Source organism: Rhinopithecus roxellana, chromosome 4, assembly GCF_007565055.1.
Source record: "Rhinopithecus roxellana isolate Shanxi Qingling chromosome 4, ASM756505v1, whole genome shotgun sequence".
NCBI classification, from domain to species: Eukaryota; Metazoa; Chordata; class Mammalia; order Primates; family Cercopithecidae; genus Rhinopithecus; species Rhinopithecus roxellana.
The window spans coordinates 164,998,735-165,020,624 of NC_044552.1; the positions used below are offsets into that span (position 1 = coordinate 164,998,735).

General features: G+C 37.0%; 1 long non-coding RNA gene across 1 annotated transcript; it reads left to right on the forward strand.

The window, feature by feature from the left end:
- The first annotated feature begins 545 nt into the window (after positions 1–545).
- Positions 546–21,691, forward strand: LOC104654168. The gene is made up of 4 exons (XR_004056989.1): positions 546–656; positions 3,375–3,655; positions 9,168–10,068; positions 20,152–21,691. It is a non-coding gene; the product is annotated as an uncharacterized LOC104654168 (long non-coding RNA).
- The last annotated feature ends 199 nt before the right edge of the window (positions 21,692–21,890 follow it).

Sequence of the window (21,890 nt, forward strand, 5' to 3'; positions counted from 1 at the left end):
AATCACATATTTGGCTTATTTGGTATAAAAATTACACAGGAAGCATTGTCAAATGTTTGATTTTCTTTGGGCTATATTTGTATAAATATGTTATTGGTACCTCTTCTAAAATTATGAGAAATTCCTATAATTTTGATGTGACTTAATGTATGTTATCAGTAATAATTATAATTTACATTAAATTATTGTGTGCCATACAGGTAAGAAATTTTCTTGTCAATTGTGTCTTTGAGTATGGCTATCCTGAAACTTTTTGCCATCCATGGACAATGACTGTCTTGTTTTGGTCCTCATTAAAAGGTGGTTTTATAGTCCTGTATAAACTCTAACAGGTGCTCTTGAATGCAGGTTTCTGATAATTTTGAAGATTGTAACATCAGAATAGAGGAAAAACTTTCAGTACTCATGGAGAGCTAAAATATTCATGAATATCAAGAAGAACGGGAATTAACTTCATGGACTAAACTAATAGAAGACTGAAGTAATCTTTTTAAGTTTTGCTTAAAACATTGCTGATCCTTTGTTTTGCTCTTCGGAGTCAACAACTTTAAGTTATTTACAAATTTTAACAATTGAGTAAAGTATACTCCTATGAATGAAATTTGGAGCATATTTATTTCTCTCTAACTTATTGCTACAGAATTTGGAAACTATTTGTGAGTATTCTTAACTTGTGACAATATAATTAGTAGCATAAGTGCAATAAGAATCTGTTTTCATTTGTAACAGGACATAGTTGGAGAACTGGTTATTTTACCAAAACTTTTACTGGAATGGTGTGTTTTCCATTTAGAAATGTTTTCCATTTAGGAATTTTATTGACTGAGTCAATAAAACTCCTTGGAAAAACTGTCCACATACCTTTGTCTACACAGTTCCTGTACAGGGTTCCTGACCTGTGGTAAGTAAGGAATGTACTTTCTGACAAGTCCAGGACCCAAGGTTTATCTTGGAACCTCAAGAGGAGAGGAATTCCCCCAAATCATAGTTATTTAATAGTATAAATACATGACTGGGCTCGGCTTATTCCTTCTATGGAACAAAGTTCTATCAAGGCCAATGTAAAAGCCTATGTAAGCCAGGCATGGTGGCTCACGCCCTTAATCCCAGCACTTTGGGAGGGTGAAGTGGGTGGATCACTTGAGGTCAGGAGTTCAACACCAGCCTGGCCAACATGGTAAAACCCCATCTTTACTAAAAATACCCCAAAAATTAGCCAGCTGGAATCCCAGCTACTTAGGAGGCTGAGGTAGGAGAATTGCTTGAACCCAGGAAATGGAGGCTGTGTTGAACCAAGATTGCACCACTGCACTCCAGCCTGGGTGACAATGTGAGACTCCATCTCAAAAGAAAAAAAAAAAGTATATAAAAATTAATTATTCTTGCTGCACTGTATACAAATAATTAGGCCAAATATAATAAAGCAAACTAGTCCTACTATGGTTTGTCTTTAGTAAAAATGGGAAAGTGGAGAGAGAAAAGTTAGTTTTCAAAAACTGTAGTACACCTGTTGTTAGATTCTAGTCTTGCCTAATGTTTTTCAATTTTTATTATCTTCTATAGTTTGGATCAAATTCTGTTTTTTCTTGGTTAGAAGACTTTAAAATAATGTTTTCATTTTTTTTCCTTTTTTCCCATTTTTCCTAATTCAGAGTCATTGAAAACTAAGCTGTGCTTTCGTAAAGCCCTGCGAACTGAAGCTAGACAGCTTAAACTTCAGAAAAAAATAACAGCAACCTATTTACATACATAAGCCACTTTCATACCTGCCTACTGATGTATGGGCTTCAGAGTAATGTGGCCTATATTGATTTTCCAGAGTGTTATTTGTTTGTTGTTGTTTTTCTCCCTTCCTCCCCCTATTTTCTTTTTGTAGTACATGACACTTCACAACCTTCTAAAAATGAGCTTTCCTAATATCTCGAGACCCACCTGACTAGGAATAAACCATCCTAACCATGAGAGATCAGATGAAACCTGAGACCAGAGACTCATTTTCTTCTAAAATGTTTTCTCCAAAAGATTTTAAAAATTAAAAGGAAGGAAATGTGAAAGGAAAATATCTTGTGGGACTAAATATCTTAGTGATTTGGCCCCCGATATCACTAAGCTAAAGGGAAAAGTCAAGATGGGAACTGCTTAGGGCAAACCTGCCTCCAATTCTATTCAAAATCACCCCTCTGTTCATTGAAATAAACGTATATCTGATTGCTTTCTTTGGAGAGGCTAACAAGAAACTCTAAAGAATGCAACCATTTGTCTCTTATCTACCTTTGACCTGGAAGTCCCCTCCCCACCTTTCCAGACTGAATCAATGTTCATCATACGTATGTTGATTGATGTCTCATATCTCCCTAAAATGTATAAAACCAAAACTGCTCTGACCACCACTCAGGACTTCCTGAGGCTGTGCCACAGGCATGTGTTCTCAACCTTGGCAAAATAAACTTTCTAAATTAACTGAGACCTGTCTCAGATTTTCAGAGTTCACATTTCAAATGACAATTATAGCAGAGAGGCAAAGTTGAAGAGGAGACTGAAGAATCTTTTCAATATTAAGGGTTTCATTAAAGCAAACTGCTGAGGCCTGCTGGCATTAGGAAATAAAGTTCTTCATTTGTGGGTAGAGATCTTCTTTATATAATTTTTTGCATAGAATGCTTTTGAAATCCTAAACAGGTATGCTCAGAGCAACACAAAAAAGCCACATCAAAGGAGTGCCTAGACAAGTGAAGCTTTCCCCTCTGTAGTCAGTGAGGTTTCATATCTGACAACTTTCTCTGAAGCGGCCAGAGGCCCTTTCTATCATTATTAAAAATAGATGAAAATAGTTGACCCATGTTGAGGTTTGTTTTCTGAATCAGCAATATTTTTGAGTGACAAAGTTGTTTCCCAAATATTATATTTGGGTGGATCAAGTGATAAATGAGTAAGTTATCTGTGCCTCTAAGTATCTTGCCATTGTACTGCCATTGTTTTATTTAGCAATAAAATGTTACTGAAACAGCAGTAACAAATAGAAAACCTTCCTATTTTCCCTTACTAGTTAATGTGAGACGACAACACCTGCCTGTTTCAGTCCCACAAAAATGGTTTTAATATAGGGTCACACAAAATTCAAAGGTTTTATGGCCCATTATAAAACAGCTCTTTGTCTTTTCCCACTAATTCCCTAGTGTCACATTTAATAAAACAAGGAAACTACGGATAATAGAGGCGTTTGCATATTAGCTTTCAAAACCATAAATAACATAGGGTTTTGCTCACCTACAAATATTAAGACAGCTTATTAATGTTTAATCCCCTTTGTAATTGTTGCTAACATTTTAACCAAAATTGAGAAATTTTTCTCTACTGCCTTCTTACATTGACAGAGTACACATTCGTGAGATTTTATCATCAGATTTCATGGTATAAAGAGACATTACCTGAACAGCTACCTACATCTGAGCGCCCCTGTTGTGGAAGATGCATCTGCTTTATGCTTTCTTTATTTTGCTCTCTCAGCAATGGTTTTAATCCTAACTGTCATGGAAGATGTAACTGTGATTCTATGCAGTCGGTGTAATGCTTCAGACTAACAGAGGTACCATCAAGTATTCCTTCTGTCATCAAGAGGCTCTACATTAGCCACAGAAAAATTCAACACCTCCAGGTAACTATATCATGTGGCAATTTATTATTATCAAATTATTGCAATCTTATTTCGTGAGACAGTGTGAGGGGCAAGTGTGGGGTTGTTAAATTTATTTTAAATAATCATAACTTAAATGTGCTAGTTATCAAACTAGGATAGTTGAACTAGCTACCTGCTTGTTCTGTAGTATTGAGATGGGTATATGCCTCTGGATGTTTATTTTTAGGAAAACAACAACAAAAGTCAGAATCTATAGTTAATGATATTCTATTTTAATATTTATTCAAAAACATTCAGATCTATGTTGCTGCAAAGTAAAAATGACTCTTGCTTAACAAAAAGTATACTGCTACTTTATGTCCCCAGGATTAAGAATAAATCCTTTCAGGGGAAAGTGTAGTTTTGTTTATTCCATGGATGGAAGATGATACAGCAACATCAGACTACCAAAGCGAACACAGTATATCAGAAGAATTCACACAAACCCTGTGTATCAGTCAGGTATCAGTGTCTTTGTAGAAACCTATACAGAGGAAATAAATTTTTTTGTTTTGCCGAGTTACCCACAGTTCCCATTCTATGTGCTTTTAATTATGACTTTTATTTTTATGCCCACTTATGCAGACGGTACTGAAAAGAGTGCTATGGATTTGTCTGACTTATATAATATAAATGAACTTTTATTTTTGATCTCTGATATTCTGAAAGTTATTAAGAGACTAGAGTTCTCATCCCAGTTTCCCCCCTAATTAGATATATGACTATCTTAGGCTGGCTGTTAAAAAAATCTTGGGGCAGCACCTTTATAAAGTGCGAAGGTTAGATTAGATAGGTGATCCCAGGCCCCTTCCAGATGGAAAATTCTATGGCTGTCTAATTTTCCCTTTACTATGCACTGCTTCTCCCTTAAAGATCTGAATCCTAAGATAAAGAAATGCCTCTCTGTGAGCCAGGTGCAGAGAGGCAGCAGGTGAGTGTACCTTACCTTCAAACAGAGACACCATCCCTTTAATTTGGTTAAGAAATGTTCATATGGGTGTCCCATAAACACATAGAGTTTAAAATATGTAGCATGGTATTTAGATCCTGGCTCAATAAACACAGTTGTCTCGTCTCCATCTGTTTGCTTTCCTCTTCTAACCCTGTAGTGCCTAACACCAGATAGCAAGTCTGACCCCATTAGGTGTAAATTTTCAAGCAAGACACCTGGTTAAAGGGTAAGCTACTTCAATATTTGCCCTGAGGACTTGACATGTTTATTGAAAGCAGAATGTCAACTAATCCTAGTAATGATTACACACTGGTACTTTGTAGCCAATAACATAAAATTATACCTCTTATTAAATTCAGTTATTGGATGAGTCAGTTTGTCACTGGTTTAGTTTCATTGAACAGCAGCATTGCCACTTCCCTGACTTTAAGTTAGGTAATTATCTCATGTAAGGACTGTTCACAACAGAAACATAATAAAAGACAGGATTGTTTTGTTAAGGAAAATGAAAGTTCTTTTTGTTGATGAAAGTTCTGACCAATGATACTTCTCTTTTAAAAATACTTAGGTTTTAAGTTACCATATCTCACTTCCATAAATTTTAAGTGACCATATCTCATTTGCATTTGGTAAATACAATGTACATTCTGTTTATTGGGTTTGAATTTACAGAATCATTCAATATGTTCCAAAACTTCAGTAGAGTGTTGGGTTGCATACTCAATTCCTGCTATCCTAATTCTCAATGAATAGCTGGCCTCCCATTTTATTGACAAATCATGACAAGACTTGATCTCCCTCAGTTCCTGCTCACTGTGTACAAATTTGTCTCCATCCACTTTTGCAAACTCTTTTCTCCAGAGAGGATATGTCTCTCCTTGTATTCAAGGCCCTTGATTCCATCCTTCACACCTCTCCCCAGACCTTGCTCTCTCACTTTCTGTACCCCCATATATTCAACTGCTTTTTCTTTACTAGTTGCTCTTTACCTGCCTTGGCCTCCAGAGTGCCGAGAGCTACAACACCTGACTTTTATCTTTTATCACTCATGCATTTGGCGTCATATCTAAGCTAGCTTTACCTAATTCAAGTTCATGAAAATGTAATGCCTATATTTTATTCTAAGAGTTTTACAGTTTTAGCTTGTACATTTTGGTCTATGATCCATTTTGAACTAATTTTTGTGTATGGCATAAGAAAGGAATTCAGCTTCATTCTTTTGTTTCCTCTGTCCTGTTCTGTTGCTATGCACTAACTCAGACTTTAGTCTCAAGCCATGATGAACTGCTTGACTGTGTTGAGTGAAATACACAATGAACAGCTGATTACATGTGATACCAAATGGACAGTGTGCTAGGTGACCCAAGTCACTCCTGTTTAGAGGATTGTAGGTTTGGTTCAGTACTTTGTGTCTACATATGTAAAAAATCATTAAGTTTACTTCACTATTGCCATTCAAATGGATAAGCAAAAGTGATTTATTGTCTTCAGAGGTAGAAGACAAATGGGAATGTAGTTATGGTAGCAGTTAGTTAAAATGATTGTACTTCTTTTGTGGAAGAGAAGAAGCTTCTTCAAATTCTTCCTAAGAAATATATAAACAAGGATTCATTACTGAATAGGGGGATTATGGGTTATTTTATACTCTCTATATTTTCCAGAATTTAAAAATTGTTTGGAGAGAACAAGTGTTGCTTTGATGATCAGAAAAAAAATCCAGCATTGTTTTACAAACTCCTTCCTGGCTTGGTTCACACAGGTCTGAAACCATCACTTTGTGTGTATGTCAGTTTCATTGTACATTGGATCTATAAGGAGCCAGAAAAGGGTGTGTTCCCTTTACTACTTGCAGCAGGGTCTGCCCAGGATTGAAACCAGAAACAAAGCCTCTCCTGGGAAAGCTAGCAGGAGCTATCCTGTGCCTTACTTCATTTTACTGGCCTTGCTTTTTAAGCAATATTGGAAAAGCTGCCGGTAGCCCCAAGGTTAGCTCTAGGGCAAAAGCATCTCTTTCCACGTAATTGTTCGAGGTCCTGCTTAAGCCATGGAAATGGAAAAATGGGTCTGGCAGAAATTTTTCCCTTTGTCAGCTCTGCAAACCCAACTGAAAAGTTGAAAGTCAGCAGGAGTCTTCCTCATTGTTATGTGGTACCACACCTCTGTTTTCTTCAGCTAAAGGATGTTATAGCAGTAAGGCTAAAAATATATGCACTGGGGTAAGATAAACCTGGGTTAGTAGCCCAACTTTTCCACTAGAGAAGGATATACTTGGACAGGTTATTCCACCTTCTTGAGCCTTAGTTTCCCTCTCTGAAAATGGAATAATTATGCTTATGCCTAGGGCTTTGTGAAAATTAAATATAGTAAATATTTCTAAAATTGTAGCCATTTTAATTAATAATCAAATGTAATCTCTATTGACCCTCACACACACAAAAAAAAAAAGGAGGAAAGAAAGAAAATGCTTTCTATGCTTAATAATATTCATTTAAGAATATGAAGTCTATTTAGGCCAGTGTGTATACTTTATAAATAGAAATCAAGACAAATTGAAGCTTTGACACCATCCCTTGCCCATTCCCAAAATAAATTGCCCATTCTGATCCATGTCATCTCTGAGACTTATTGCATAGTTAGTAATCATTTTTTGTGTATAGTCACTCAGATATAAGTGGAAATATAATACCCAGTTCTTTTTTGGGAATCTCAACAGTCCAAGACATAAAGATATATGTCTAGAGACATTTCTGACTTTATATAAAAGATAAGCCTACAAAAAGACATTTCAGAGTGGAGTGTAAAGAACACTGAGTCTTCAGCGAGTTATTTAACTTTTTTGGTCCTGAAATTCTTTATTCCTGAAATGGGAGATTTAGATTAGATAATCCCTAAAATCTCTGCTTTTCTAAAGCTCTGTGATTGGTGTCTAGATTTTGAGCCTCTTTTGAAAAACAGTAATTACAGGCCAAATGCAATAGAAAATGCTGTAGAAAATGGTGTAGCTAAGGAAGAAAGGGGTTTGCAGTTCAACAAACCTTGCTGAAATTCTGAATTCTTTCACATTCTAGTTCTCCTAGTCTCCTCATCTAGAAGCCAGTGTTGATAATAGTAAACTTGCTGGGTTATTAGGAGATTGGTGATAATACATAAAAAAGCACTTGGCACTCATAGATACTCAACGAATGCAAGAATAAAATCTCTATCATTATTGGGACTAGGACTATTCAATATAACTGATAAATCATTAAGAAAATATAAAATGTTAGCAGCAATATGTAACCCAAGGCAACTGCCAAAACTATTATGATTAACAATATTCATTTATGGAAATTTTAACTGGAGAGTCCGTAACATATTAGGAGATGTTTAAAAATACATGATAATTCACATCACATATCCTCCCAGAATATAAGTACCTATAATAAATATATGATACAAAATTAACTCACCTTGAAGGTGTTAACCATGTATTGGTATTATGAAAGTGCTCAACTGCATAATTAAGTCAAATATTTAAAAACTGTGGATAGTAAGACACATGAAATTGTATACTGAAAACTCCAGCTTCATTGAATTCTAAGGCAGATTGAAAATTTTGTGAAGATTTATCAACCTGAAGAAAACACAGAACAATTCCTTTTTCTGCTTAAACATAACCTTACTCCTGGCACCAAGTAAAGATAATTACATCATTGAGAAAAAGACATGGGTATTAAGCTGGGAGGTTGGCAGGCATGTAGAGAGATAGGGAAACTTGCAAAACATGAAGAAAGTATATCAGATTTGGCAAATATCTAAATTCTAGAGGAAGAGTGGCATTAGGTCTGGGATATATGCACAAATGAACTCTTTGCTCTACAGAGATGGAGGGAGACAACATGTACACACTTGTTTATGATTTTTTTTTTCATTGGTGAAGTGAAAATTGGGTATAGGAAACAGGCTCATTTTCCAAAATGCAATATAGTTGAAAGTGTTTTCAGTAAGTGCATCCTAGTGATAACAGACTGGGACATTTACATTTTTATAACTTTTAATGCCTTTTTAAAATATGTGATTCATAATGTTAAATGATGCAAAATGTAGCTAGTGAAAATCCTTTGTAATCTTACCCTCTAGATTTAGAAACTACTAACAATTTGGTAAGAGATTTCCAGATTGTTTCAATTTATAGCTATTATGAGATGATACAACAAAAAACATCCTAGTGCATGAATCATTTTGCAATTTGTATCTCTTCCTAGAAGTAAATTTGCTGGGTCAGAGAATATGTAGTAAAAGTTGGCCAATATTATGTGTCTATCAATAATGTGTGAAAGTGCTTAGAATAATTTTCATACCTTACACTTATGTTATCAATCATAAATAAAAATATTCAGGATCTGAGTTTCAACCCTTTTCCAAGAGATAATTTAAAATAGAACCCGAAGAGAAATCTAAAGTATTATTAGTATTGTAATGACAGTGTATACGGTATTTTTTAAACAATATTAATTTATTGCTTTTTCTTCCCCTTCCCTGCCTCCACATTTTTTGTAGCTGTCTGACTTCATCCGAATGTTGGCTGTAGAAGATTCTATTCTGCTGGCCAGTGGAACAGAGTCAGTAGAAAATGACACCTTCAAAGCTCTGAGTACTTTGAAGACCTTAGAACTCTGGAAAAAATAAGTTAAGACGAGTCCTTAGTGCTCTCCCAGCCAGTCTTGAAGTGTTAAAACTAAATGATAACTCAATAAATGTCATACATGGATCAGATTTTGAAGGACTGAAGAAATTAAAAATCCTTGAACTTAAAAACAACCTGATCTCTTCCTTCTCTCCGAGTACATTCTCCTCCCTTGTCAGTTTGCAAAGTTTGATGTTGGATGGTAACAGTATGGAGGCTATAGCTGGACCCCTGATACTTCCCCATCTGACACACTTGAGCCTGGAGAATAATAAGTTACATCTTATATGATAGCTTCTTTATTTCTCTATAGTCTTTGCAGTTTCTCAGTTTCAGTGGTAACTTTCTGACTGAAGTTCCTGTCAATCTACCCAAATCCTTGCTATCTTTACAGATGGAAAGAAACTAGCTCAGAATGGTAAGGTTTCGAGACATGAAACACTTGAAGAATCTTTGCCATCTTTACCTGTCAGAAAACGTATTCTCTTCCATCAGTGGGGCACAGCTCCTTACCAATTTAACTACTCTTGAGCTGTCTCCAAACCACCTCCAAATGTTGCCCTTCAGACTACCAGTAAAGCTACAAAAACTTGATTGCAGCGATAATCTGATTCAGAGAGTTACAGCATAAGACTTCCAGGACCTCCAAGACTTGAAACATTTGTTTTTGGACAACAACATTGTGAGTTTGTTCCAAGCTGGAGCCCTGCAGAGACGGTCTCAGCTCTCCAACCTGGCCCTGGAGCAGAACCTGCTATTGTCCATACCCCTAAGGTGAGTGAGTATTTTCATTTATTGTAGCTACCATATAAAATATCTGAAGATTGGGACAATTCAGCACATCATATAAGCAAGAGAATTAGAGCAAATGTGAATTATCTGATCAAGGCTACACAAGGATTTAGGGATAGAAGTTTTAAACAGAGGTGTTGAATCTCCAGCCACCAAACTCACTCCTGCACTAACTTTATCTATCTTGCCTATGGGACAAGACACCAACAGGTGATATCTCTATTAGCAAACAATATGAAGATACTGCAAAGAGTGTGTCTCTTTCTTTCTTTCTTTTTTTTTTTTTTTTGAGGTGGAGTCTCGCTCTGTCGCCCGGACTGGAGTGCAATGGCCGGATCTCAGCTCACTGCAAGCTCCGCCTCCCGGGTTTACGCCATTCTCCTGCCTCAGCCTCCCGAGTAGCTGGGACTACAGGCGCCTGCCACCTCGCCCGGTTGTATTTTTAGTAGAGATAGGGTTTCACCGTGTTAGCCAGGATGGTCTCGATCTCCTGACCTCGTGATCCGCCCGTCTCGGCCTCCCAAAGTGCTGGGATTACAGGCTTGAGCCACCGCGCCCGGCGACTGTGTCTCTTTCTAAGTACTGTATATGGCCTGGATAATCAACAGTCAGGAGGCCTGAGCTTAGCCACTAGCAAAACAAGCACACCAGGAAAAAATGAGGGGGAAAATATACTAAGATATTTATAATTTAAAATGCATTGAAGTAGTAGTTATTGGGGGAAAATTAAAACTTTACAATGTAATATTGTATTTATTTTGAATTACTTATTGGGGAGCCTCATATTCTTTTCAGTGCTATGATCTTTAAAGGGCTTAAGCTGGCTTTGCTTATTTATCTATGTGTCTCTCTGTATGAGTAGGTGAGTCCCCTAGGTTGGTCTTACCTTCTGGTTTTGGTTATCTCTTCAGTTCTCCCCCCCCCCCCACCCCGCTGCCTTTCTCTCTCTCTCTCTCTCTCTCACTCTCTCTCTCTCTCTCTCTCTCTCTCTCTCTCTCTCTCTCACACACACACACACACACACACACACACACACACACACATACACACACGCCCTCACACTCGGACAATTTCTATTCCCAAATATCCCTCCCTCTATACCCAACCTGCTGCACCTGTTCCCCCTAACTGCTCATAATTTATAACTAATGCAACATGTGTTTATATTAATTGATCCTATTTCTTAAGCTTTATTTTATGTTCTACATTTTACAGTAGATAAATTTTTAAAATATAGGATGAAACACTATTATTCTCTTTAAAATGATACTATGTTTGTCTATCAGTGGATTCTTTCTTTCCTTTCAGTACTTTGTTGAAAAAATAAAAGGCTTCTTGCCCTGGCTATTAGCATTATCCAATTTCTCATAATTAATATACCAACTTCTGGTTTCTGTAGAATCCTATGGTACTCTATTTACCTAATTTTATTGTGTTTTATAATATATATATTTTTAAGACAGGGTCTCACTCTGTCACCCAGGCTAGAGTGCAGTGGGGTGATGATGGTTCACTGCAGCCTCAACCTCCTGAGCTAAAGCAATCCTCTCTCCTCAGCCTCCTGAGTAGTTGAGACTACAGGCGTGCACCATGTCTGGCTAATTAAAATAAATTTTTTTTTAGAGATGAGGTCTCGCTACTGCCCAGGCTGGTCTCAAACTCCTGGGAGAAAGTGATCCTCCCACCTCAGCCTCTCAAAGTGCTGGGATTATAGGCATGAGCCACTAATTAGAGGCCCAGCCTATAATAAATTTTTTTATCAATAAAAACGAGAAAATTATCTTTGATATATAGATATGTTCTTTTTTCTAGTTGAAAAGGGGATTTTTAAATTATATAGTATGGTAACTGTACTCAGTGTAAAACATCAAAAAGCGATGTTTCCAAAAGAAATCAGTATTTCAAAATATATATTAAAGGTGATTTCAAAGTAATTTATTTTACTGCATAAGCATGAATATACAATTGCTTTAATTTAATCAGTAAGTTTTGAGCACTTACCATGTGCCAGGTATTTTACCAGACACTTGGGATACATCAATGTAATAAAAGAGATAAAACTTCCTATTCTGTACAGTTTAAAATCTAGCAGGGGAAGACTGACAACAAACATAATACATAAGTAAAATATATAATATTCAGACTATATTAGGTATTATAGCTTACAACAAAAAAGGGCATGATTACCAGGTTCAAGAGTGTAGTGGGTGAGGTGGCTGGTTTCAATTTTAAATAAGGTAAGAATGGTAACCCTCATGAAAACATAACCTTTGAGCAAAGACTGGAAGAAGGTGAGGGATTTAGCTGTGAAGCTATTTGGGAGAAACAGTTTTCTAGAGAGAAGAACAGCCAATTCAAAGGCCCTGAGGCAAAAACACAATTGCAGTGTCTCAAGACTCTACTACTTGTTATTTAAATAACTTCTTGACTATGTTACAAGACTTTTTTTCTTTTTTTTTCTTTGAGATGGAATCTCGCTCTGTCGCCCAGGCTGGAGTGCATTGGCTCCATCTCAGCTCGCTGCAAGCTCCACCTCCCGGGTTCATGTCATTCTGCCTCAGCCTTCCGAGTAGCTGAGACTACAGGCGCCTGCCACCACGCCTGGCTACTTTTGACTTTGTATTTTTAGTAGAGATGGGGTTTCACCGTGTTAGTCAAGATGGTCTCGATCTCCTGACCTCGTAATCCACCCGCCTTGGCCTCCCAAAGTGCTGGGATTATAGGCGTGAGCCACCACGCCCGGCCACAAGCCTTATTTTTAAATTACTGACTACCCCAACTTCAAGGAAAAAAAAATAGTGTATAAAATAAGAACTCATACAACAGGTTAGACAGTAACTACATCATGTAAAAGATGTGACAGCAGGCTATGACAGCCATGGGCAATATTGTGAACTTGGTGGGTTTTTCTACTCAAGTGACTTTTAGAAAGCATTTTGTTGAGTAATCATGCTAAGTTTTAAGAGTGGAAAAAGTAGCTTAATTATTTACTCTTGTCAGAGTACTTGTGTTTTAACAAGTGTACTACAGAAAGCACAATGTTTTACCCAATGGAATGTATAGTGGAATTGCAAGCATGAACTAGCCATAGTTCTCCAATCTGGCTTCACATTAGAATTATCTGGAGAAATATTTTTTTAAAAGCATACTTATACCTAGGCCTCACGTCAAACCAATTAAATCAGATGCCCCTAGACTCAGGCATCACTAGTTTTGAAAAGCTCCCCAGATGAATTTAATGCACAGCTAGGGTCAAGAGCTACTTTGCAAGGACAATGGGGCCAGTAATATGAGGTGGAAGTGGGCTTTTCCTGTGAGGCTTAAATTAAGCAACACAACTGTCTGCTCTGTCAAAGTACTTGGCCAGCTATGATAGCAAAGTTCTTGTGACTTTGAAATACCCCTATCAACACCGCCTGTACTCCTCAGCCCTTTTTTGTTTTGATTGACAGTTGGGAAAGACCCAGAAAGGTTTCCCTGTGGTTCTCCTCTCATTAAACGTTAAAACATGGTTGGGCACAGTAGCTCATGCCTGTAATCCCAGCACTTTGGGAGGCTGAAGCAGGCAGATCACTTCAGCCCAGGAGTTCAAAACCAGTCTGGGCAACATAGTGAGACTCCATCTCTACAAAAATTTTTTAAAAACTTAGTTGGGTGTGGTGGTACATGCCTGTGGTCCCAGCTACTCAGAAGGCTGAGGTAGGAGAATTGCTTGAGCCCTGGAGGTCGAGGCTGCAGTGAGCCATGATTGTGCCACTGCACTCCAGCCTGGGTGACAAAGCAAGACCCTGCCTCAAAAAAAAAAAAAAAAAAAAAAAGTTAAAACTTGAAACATGATACTATTCCTTATATTTTAATTTAAAATTATTTATTTATGGCTTTTAAACATTACAACTTTTAAAAATTTGCATGCTGCTTCTTCATACACAAAATCTATAATATACAATTCAGTTTTCTACAAGTAAACTATTAACACAGGCAACCTGCTTCTATCACCACTGATATTTTGGCATATCTTTTCTTTTGCCACCATCCTCCATTCCACATTTCATCAAGAAAACAGTAGTATACGAGTATATGGTTTTAGGTACACATACGTTCAAAGCCCTACTACATTTGCCTCATTACACTAATTGAGATAGAAAATAATACCTAACATTTATTAAGTGCTTATTAAAATCAACAGTGAACTTAGAGACATACAATAATTCTGTGAAGGTAGGTACACTGGTTTACCTAATAATTTACAGACTAGAGTGTTAAGGCTTACAGGTATTCAGAAACTTGGTCAACGTCATAGTCAGAATTTAAACACACGATTTTAACTCCAGAGTCGGAGAAGTTTAGACACTGCATAGTCCTGCCTCTAGGATTTACTCTACTGTCAATAAAATAACTATACTACTTCAAATGCTCAGGAACTGGACTTCAATTGCTGCTGCTTCAGATTTCATCAATTTGCAGCTTAGTGAATAAATATAAATTAAATTATCTCTTTTTATCCACTCTTCAGATGATGGAAATCTAGAATGGCTTCTTACAACCTAATGCAGATAACATTTTATCTTACACCCAAGTGCTATCTACTGCAAAATGGACTGTGCCCCTTTTTACTCTAAAAAGCAATAGCTACCCAAAGAACATGATAGCATTTCTAGAAAACTGTTTATTTTCAAATCAGAGCTACTTTAAAATATAAATCAGACTTATAAAGACAAATTATATCAAAGCAATAAGTGGCTGTCAGAAAGTCACAAAACCAGGATAAATGGTGATTTCTCTTACAATGTCATTTTGGTGATGACTTCCATACAAACAAGCAAGGGAGAAAAAAAGGCAAGCCTAAGAATAGGCACAATTTTTGGATACACATCCAAGAACTGGATAATTGTATTTGTTTCCTAGAAAACTTGGCTTGCTCATTTTCATTCTCTAACGTTGGTTATGGGACTTACGTGTAATGAATGGTGCATCTGTAGGGTGGAAAATTAGGATCTTTAAGAAGCAAAATGACTTACCTAAAGCCACGTAGTGGTAAACAGAATGGCTCAAGTTAGAACGCAAGTCTTAATACATTGGGACTTTTTGACACCTGTTTCCTCTACTGCATCTTTCCCGGTAAGGCTTCATTGTCCTCTGCAATGGGAATGAAGTCTTGTTTACTACTGCACAATCCAACAATAGTCGATTTTTCCTTGGCAGGAGGGAACCTACACATAAGAGATTTTCTGTATACCATTTAGAAATTCACCTTAGATAAGCTGGTATGTGCACAAAATTTTATTTTCTTGGAGATTAACTTTGAGTTGAATTTAATTATCAAACTGTTAGAAGGCATAAAGTGATCTTCCCTGGTAAATTAATCTACTTTATTAAGTAAAATTTATTCTGTCGGCCGGGCGCGGTGGCTCAAGCCTGTAATCCCAGCACTTTGGGAGGCCGAGACGGGCGGATCACAAGGTCAGGAGATCGAGACCATCCTGGCTAACCCGGTGAAACCCCGTCTCTACTAAAAATACAAAAAACTAGCCAGGCGAGGTGGCGGGTGCTTGTAGTCCCAGCTACTCGGGAGGCTGAGGCAGGAGAATGGCCTAAACCCGGGAGGCGGAGCTTGCAGTGAGCTGAGATCCGGCCACTGCACTCCAGCCTGGGCGACAGAGCGAGACTCTGTCTCAAAAAAAAAAAAAAAAAAAAAAAAAAGAAAAAATTTTATTCTGTCTAGGAAGAAGACACTTTAAATGATTGAGTATTTTTACTCAAAAAGTATAAATACTTATGTATACATACTACTGTATGGTCTAGGATATGATTACAAATATAAAATGACAAATTTAGTTTAAAAAAGAAAACCCCAAAGGCAAAATGCAGGCCAAGTGGCAAAAACCCAAAATACGGACCTTTTGGAATAAAATTCATGTAATAATAATACTGTAACAAGCAAAAGGTAATATTGGTATAGAATATGGCTAAACTTATTTGTTTTCTCTTTTTGATATAACAGTTATATAGCTGGGACTGCCACAATAAACTACACTGAATACTAAAATTCATGACTATATATCCAGTATGTTCACTTTGTATAAAAATAGCATTCAGGTGGTATGTCAATTTGAAGGGCTTCTTTTCCCTATTAAACTTTCAGATGTTTTGTATTTCATAAAAAGGAAAGCACTTACTACAAAGTTTCTGTGTAGGAAAAAGAGTTTCACGTTCGCCATGGTGATTCTTTTCTATTTTTTCAATCAATAGGCATGACCATGACATTTTTCAAATTGGTATTCACAGTTTTAAAAAACCTGTTTTGTCTTCCTGGTTATAAAGCAATAGCTGTTCAAGCTTGAATACTTAATATGCTGAAAAATTTAAAAATCATCCAGAATTGTTCAACCAGAGCCTTTGTCTGGACATAAGCACATAATTTGTTTTTACATATTTGGGATCATTCAATTTTGTATTCTACTTTTTCCACTTAACATAATTTTTTTTCTCTCCCTCTTCCCCGTTTCTGTTTTTTTTCCAAGTATCACTATGGACCCATGGATTTTAATTTATTGGTATGTTTTGATCATTTACAGTTACTAGTCTCTTTTGGTGCCCAAATTGTCACAAATATGGCTAGTGGGAGCCCCTCCAAGGTAGTTCCTCTGTTCATGAGACACGACTCCATTAATCTTTTTTTTTTTTTTTTTTTTAGTTGTGGTAAAATACACGTAACGTAAAATCATCTTTAAATGTACATTTCAGTGGTGTTAAGTATGGTCACATTCTTGTGCAACCAACCTACAGAAGTTTTCATCTTACAAAACTACAACTCTATACCTATTACAAAACTCTCCATATTCCCCTCCTCCCAGCCCCTGACAACCACCATTCTACTTTCTAACTTTAGGTTTCTATGAATGTGACTATTCTAGATATTTCACATAAGTGGACTCATACAGTATTTGTCTTTGTGATTGGCGTCTTTCATGTAGCATAATATACTATCCTCAAGGTTTATGTATGCTGTAGCATGTGTCAAAATTTCCTTCCTTTTTAAGGGTGAATAATACTCCATTGTATGTATATACCACATTTGGTTTATTTATTTGTCTGTAAATGGACACTTGGGTTGCTTATATCTTTTGGCTATTGTGAAGAATGATGCTATGAACATGGAGGTACAAATATCTCTTCAAGACTCTGCTTTAAGTTCTTTTGGATATAGAGCCAGAAGTGGAATTGCTAAATGATATGCTAATTCTAATTTCAGTTTTTTAAAAATAAAAATTTATTATTTTCACAGCAGCTGCACCATTTTACATTCCCGCCAACAGTGCAAAAGTCTTCCAATATCCCCACATCCTTGCCAATACTTTTTATTTCTGTTATTTTGACAGTAGTCATCCCAATGGGTGTTCCATTAATCCTTAAACATTTTATCACATTCTGATAAATGTATCACACGGCTGACAAACTCTATGGGTTTTTTTCCCTAGGCATAGAATCAGTCATTTCTCCAAGAAGCTCTGGTTCTTTCCAGTAAAGATTGGAATTCAGCAGCTAAGATCTGTGTGCTTGGTGTGCTCATGTCATTGGGGTAGCATTGCTACTAGAATATAATATTGTTTCTAGGTCCTTTGAGCAAACAAGAGCTAGAAAATATATTTTTTAAAATTATGAATTCACATTGACATTTTCAGTTCATATTTAACATCAGAGAGGGTTTTCTTTATTTTATTTTATATTTTAATCTTTTTCTCTTACAATGAAAGTATAGTTTCCTTATGACATGAATGTATTTACTTATTTGTTTTGCCACATAATATTCATAAACAATTTCAAAATTTCATTATTAACATTAGTATTAACAATAAACATGCTAAGAGAAATTTCGAGATCTTTTTGTCCTTAGAATCTAAGGCTTAAATATATCCATTAAGAATGTTCAGTCAGAGTACTTTCTCTTTTCTCTGTATGACTGTGTTACAAATATAAATATTTGATTAATTAATTAGATATGCTTGTTCCTGTTTGTGTTCAGTTTTAGGACTTGATTTTGTTTTTGTGAACATGTAAAGCATAACATGGTTGAAAAGTTAAAATCACATGGAACCAACCATTCCCTATAACCATTTTTATCGATTTCTGGTTTATCATTCTCCTTCAGTTGCCCCAAATAAGTAAACATGTATATGTCATTCTTATTTCCCCTTTTCTTACACAAAAACTAGTGTACTATATATACTGCTCTGTTTCTTGCTTTTTTTTTTTCTCTTTAACAATACTTTCTGGAAATCACTTCATGGTAATTCACAGAGACCAGCCTATTTTTTTTTATTATTTTATTTTTTTAAGGCTTCATAGTAGTTCTTTACTCATGTACTGGGTTACTTCCAACCTTTTGCTGTTATAAATAATATCATAATAAATGCCACATATACTGTTTATATTTGTAAGGTCATATCTTCAGGGTATATTCCTAGAAGTAGGATTGGTGGTCTAAAGGATAAATATGTATTTTTTTTTTGTTAGGTTTTGCTAAATTTTTCTCCAAAGGGGCTGTGCCATTTTAGACTCCCATTAGAAATATATGAGGCTATCTATTTCTTCATAGCTTTGCTCACAGGCCAGATTGCTAAGGCTTAGAATTTTTACCAATCTGATAAGTGTTAAGTGGCATATCTGTGTAGCTTTAATCTAATTTCTCTGTCCTGCGTAAAGTTGATGACTTGAGGGCCCTTTGCTTTGCTTTTTATGTGAACTTCCATTTGTTATTTTTGCCCATTTTTCTGTTTTATTTTTATAATCTTCTCAATTTTAAGGGCTTTTTGTATATTAAGGAGATTAATTCTTTGCTATAAAGTGCAGACATCATACTTATCCTCAGTTTGTCATTTGTCTTTTGACTTTGCCTGTCTTTTGCTATACACAATTTCTTTTAAAATTCGTTTTAATGTTGAAACTTTATCAATTTTTATAGCTCCTAGATTTTTTTAGTCATAGTTACAAAAGCTTTTTCATATAATTGTTATTTTAAAAATTAGTTTAAAACATCAGGCCAGGTGTGGTGGCTCACACCTGTAATCCCAGCATTTTGGGAGGGCGAGGTCGGTGGATTGTTTGAGTACAGGAGTTCCAGACTAGCCTGGGCCACGTGATGAAACCCTGTCTCTACCAAAAATAGAAAAAATTAGCCAGGTGTGGTGGTGTGTGCCTGTGGTCCCAGATACTCAAGAGGCTGAGGTGGCAGGATCACTTGAGCTGGTGAGCCAGAGGTTGCAGTGAGCCGAGATCTCACCACTGCACTCCAGCCTGGGCTACAGAGACAGACCCCGTATTAAAAAAAAAAATCAAAACCCATGGTTTTTGTAATCACATAATAGTTCATCATCTCATAATTTAAAATCATTGAGTATTAGTCTATTTTTGCTGTTATAAATAACAAATATGTGACAAACATCTTTGTAAATAAATACTCACTTTTTCTATAATTTCCTAGGTCAAAAGGCATGCTATTAATTAAATTTGATACATATTACTAAATTGTTTCCTAAATGGTACCAATTTACACTCCTACCAACAGTTTTTACTATACCCACAGCAGTAGTGTTTTAAAATTAAAGCTATGTTTTAATTTGCTATATTAAAACATTGCATTTTTTCATTTTCCTTTTATATTCATGAAGAACAACACTTTTTCATACTTTTATTTGACACTTTTACTGCTTTTTCTGTAAATTACTGATTAATGGCCTTTGCCACCTTAGAAATTGGGAACTTAGTGTTTTTCTTATCAATTTGTTTGAGTGATCTCATTTCACAAGAAAAAAAACTAAACAGTTTATGAATAGGAGCCAGAAAAATCAGAAGGTTAGAATATAAGATCTATGAGAAAAAGTTAAAGATCCATAGAATAACACTGAGATTTGTGCTTATAATTGATTTTCTCAAATAAATCTTGTTTCCTAGCTTAAGAAGAGACAGAGCTGTATGAAAAGGCAATGCTCCTCAGTTACTGTTGCCCTGACAGTTGTGGAATGATGGACATGGCCTCCTCTCACATCCTGTTTCCATGCTTTGCAGGCTCCCAGGGACCTTAATCAGGCTGTACCTAAAAGGCAATGTCATCCAGAATATTGCTGAACGGGAGCTCAAGGACCTCAAACAGCTTCATGTTCTAAACCTGAGGAACAACAAGATCTCTGCCTTAGACCTAAAAGCCTTAGAGGGTCTGCCTTGTCTCAGGCAGCTGTACCTGGATGGAAATGCCTGGAATTGCACCTGTAGTCTCCTAAAAGCAAGAGAAGTCCTGATGGCCAAGGGCACAGATATAAGGGGAGGACAAGGTGCAGCACCAGCTGAACAGCAAGGGAAGAGCTGGATGTCTTCCAAGATCATGAGGCAATGTGAGCATCACTTTCATCTGACTAAGAAAAGCAAAGAGACTAAAAATAAATAAAACCTGAAGACCTCTCCAGCATCAGAATCAACATGGATGATGATTATGACTATGAAATAGATTAAGTATGAACTTTGCTCACAGTTCAGAAAGTGTTTTTTAATGTTCAATCTCTTAAGTAGAAATGTGCTATACACTTAGATATGCAAGACTCTCTTTTGTAGTGTTTCTTATTTTTGTTTGAAGAATGTTTTAAGAATGAGGGTTAAGATGAGATGGGGGAAGAAAACAGAAAAGAACAATGGTAAGAAGATGTAAGATTCCTTCCATTTTAAAAGTAATTTGTGTGGCTGGCAAGATGGCTGAATAGGAACAGCTCCAGTCTGCAGCTCCCAGAGAGATCAATATGGAAGGTGGGTGATTTCTGCATTTTCAACTGAGGTACCTAGCTCATCTCATTGTGACTGGTTAGACAGTGGGTGTAGCCCACGGAGGACAAGCCAAAGGACGGTGGGGAGTCACCTCACCCAGGAAGCACAAGGGGTTGGGGAAATTCCTCCCCAAGCCAAGGGAAGCCGTGAGGGACTGTGCCATGAAAGACAGTGCATTCTGCTCCAGATATTATGCTCTTCCCAGTCTTCGCAACCTGCAGACCGGGAGATTCCCTCAGGTACCTACAGCAACAGGGCCTTGGGGTTCAAGCACAAAACTGGGCAGCCATTTGGACAGACACCGAGCTAGCTGCAGGACTGTAGGAGTTGTTTTTGTTTTTTTGTTTTGTTTTGTTGTTGTTTTTTTTTTTTTCCATACACGAGTGGCGCCTGAAACTCCAGTGAGACAGGACCATTCACTTCCCTGGAAAGGGTGCTGAAGACAGGGAGCCAAGTGGTCTAGTTCAGCTGATCCCACCCCCACAAAATCCAGCAAGCTAATTTCACTGGCTTGAAATTCTCACTTGCCAGCACAGCAGTCTGAAGTCGACCTGGGACACTGGAGCTTGGTCGGGGGAGGGGCGTCCCCCATTACTGAGGCTTGAGAAGGTGGTTTTCACTTCACAGTGTAAACAAAGCTGCCGGGAAATTCAAGGCGACAAAGTTGCTGTAGCCAGACTGCCTCTCTAGATTCCTCTTCTCAGGGGAGGGGATCTCTGAAAGAAAGGCAGCAGCCCCAGTCAGGGACTTATAGATAAAATTCACATCTCACTGGGACAGAGCACATGGGGAAAGGGACGACTATAGGTGCAGCTTCAGCAGACTAAAACGTTCCTGCCTGCCATCTCTGAAGAGAGCAGCAAATCTCCCAGCACAGTGCTAAGTTCTGCTAAGGGACAGATTGCCTCCCCAAGTGGGTCCCTGACCCCTGTGCCTCCTGACTGGGAGAAACCTCCTAGCAGGGAGAGTTCCAGCTGGCATCTGGCGGGTGT